This window comes from Agrilus planipennis, unplaced genomic scaffold, assembly GCF_000699045.2.
Source record: "Agrilus planipennis isolate EAB-ADULT unplaced genomic scaffold, Apla_2.0 scaffold139, whole genome shotgun sequence".
Classification (NCBI taxonomy): Eukaryota; Metazoa; Arthropoda; class Insecta; order Coleoptera; family Buprestidae; genus Agrilus; species Agrilus planipennis.
The window spans coordinates 779,129-781,246 of NW_020438984.1; the positions used below are offsets into that span (position 1 = coordinate 779,129).

At 30.7% G+C, this 2,118-nt stretch overlaps 1 long non-coding RNA gene across 1 annotated transcript; it reads right to left on the minus strand.

The window, feature by feature from the left end:
* Positions 1–201: 201 nt before the first annotated feature.
* On the minus strand, positions 202–1,160 carry LOC112904745. The gene is made up of 2 exons (XR_003231323.1): positions 366–1,160; positions 202–282 (listed from the first exon to the last, which is right to left on the minus strand). It is a non-coding gene; the product is annotated as an uncharacterized LOC112904745 (long non-coding RNA).
* Between the last annotated feature and the right edge of the window lie 958 nt (positions 1,161–2,118).

The following is a 2,118-nucleotide window of genomic DNA, read 5'->3' on the forward strand; positions in this document are numbered from 1 at the left end:
AAATAAAAAATTATTTCAACAAATTTATAATGCAAAATAAATACATAACAAACATGTTTAATTAATTATTAAATTTATTGTAATTATGGACAGGTTTCTATGAAACAAAGCTAAAACATCACAAAAAACGAAGAAACAATTCTCACTTTAAACTTTTTCGAAGGTTTTTATTAAAATACAAAGTACAACTGTTTCGATTAGATTAAGTCTTTCTGAAGAGTACATACAAAATGGTTTTGTGAATCCTAATGTACTCCTTTTTGCTTTCGTTAACTTTATCGTCTATAAAATAAAAAAACTTTTAATCAAGGTTTCTCATTTAATGTTTAGAAAAACTCATGTTTGGGATTAGATTACATACGTACTTTATTTTTTCTTAGATAGGAAATACTCCTGTTTAGCCATTTTACGTTTTCTTAAATTTCTACTTTGTTTTTGAACTTTTTCTATATGCTTATCAAATTCCTTGAGTGCTTCTTGAAAGGTTTCATCATCCAGTTGTTTCATTGCACTTCGATACGTTTCCATTGCTATCTTCAATTGCGTTTCACGGTTTTGATGTACTTCTTTATTTATATTTTTCTGATTTTGAAAATGATTAATATAACGTAAAAACATCTGCCTAATAATATAAACAAATACATTAAATTGTTCGACACTATTTACACCAGCACCACATAAGCTAAAGACAAAAATAAGTACATAATTGTTTTAAGAAAGCAAATAAATTCGCTTTTTAAACAATGATTATGAGTCTTTGTTTAATGCGCAGATTAAACACTGTTGCATGTGCACAATTCTGCAGATGAAGGAAATCCAAAACCGAATGAAATAAATCAGCACACACGATTAACCATGAATTGAATTGACGGCTAAAATGTAGTTAGAGGTTAGAACGATTTAAAAATATTAAAAAGGGCAGCAAGACGATTCTCAGACATTCTTGACAGGAGTCAATTTCGCGCCTGCGCAAAAGGTACGGAGTCTTGCGGTTTTTAGTGTCGCCTTTTAACTTTAAGCACAGGATGTTCCTGACTTAAGCATTGCTTAAGCCTGTCGTAACAATTTCGGCAGTAGTTCGGCATTTTTCGCCGTAAGAAAATAACATCGTTATAGTAAAGAGGTTATTATCATGTTACTATTAAATAATAAAATAAACAATATAATAATTATTAAATTAAATTATCATTAAATGGAAGTTGGTGTGTGTTATCATTTATGTTATTGTATTGCAATGTACGGATTATTTACATTCCAAGAGTAGTAATTAGTATCTGATGATATATTAGAAATTTGAAAATGTACACAATTTAACTGGAGTAGTGATAAGAACGCCAATAGCTAATCATTAGTAATAGAAGGTGAACTAATAATATACAATAATAGTACGTTTTATCAGAAGTTTGGTTTTTATTGAAAATAAACACTTTTGGTTTGTTTATATGAAATTCAGAAGAAAATTGACTAATATATATACAAACTAAAACACAACAAAACCTAACAAAACACAAATAATTACAAAAACAAAAACGTATAACAACAGAAAAAGGCGGCAAACAACACTTCACGACACCAGACGTTACTTAACGGACACAATAAATTTGAAACTTCTTGACCATTCTGCACAAAAAACCCTACAAATTACTAAATTTTACCGTTGTTGCCAAACCATCAACAGCTAAGCACTACTTACTTAAGTTGCAGGCAGACAGCGTACGGTGCAAACGAACTGGAAGTTAAGTAAGACTTAAGCTTAAGCAGTACTTTGTTAAGTCTGCCTTAGTAAAACGTCGGTGCAAACGGGCATGAAAGAATTATAGTTCATTCATTCACATCTCTTACAGTAGGACTCATGTATTTTCAACCTACCGGAACTAATTGACTGATGTATTTTCAACTCTCCTCCATCCCCATTTTGTGGCCGTCACAGACAAATCAGAAAAAAAACTGCTTAAACCTTTGCAGTAGTTACGCACTAATGTTGAATATAAAACGCATAATTTGTTTTGCGCATCTATTTTTTCATTGAGCAGCGTAAGAGAAGTTTTGCGTGAGAAGTGGGAAGTGGGGACGAAAAATTTGAAAATACATGAGTAAAATCAATTGAAAATAGATGGT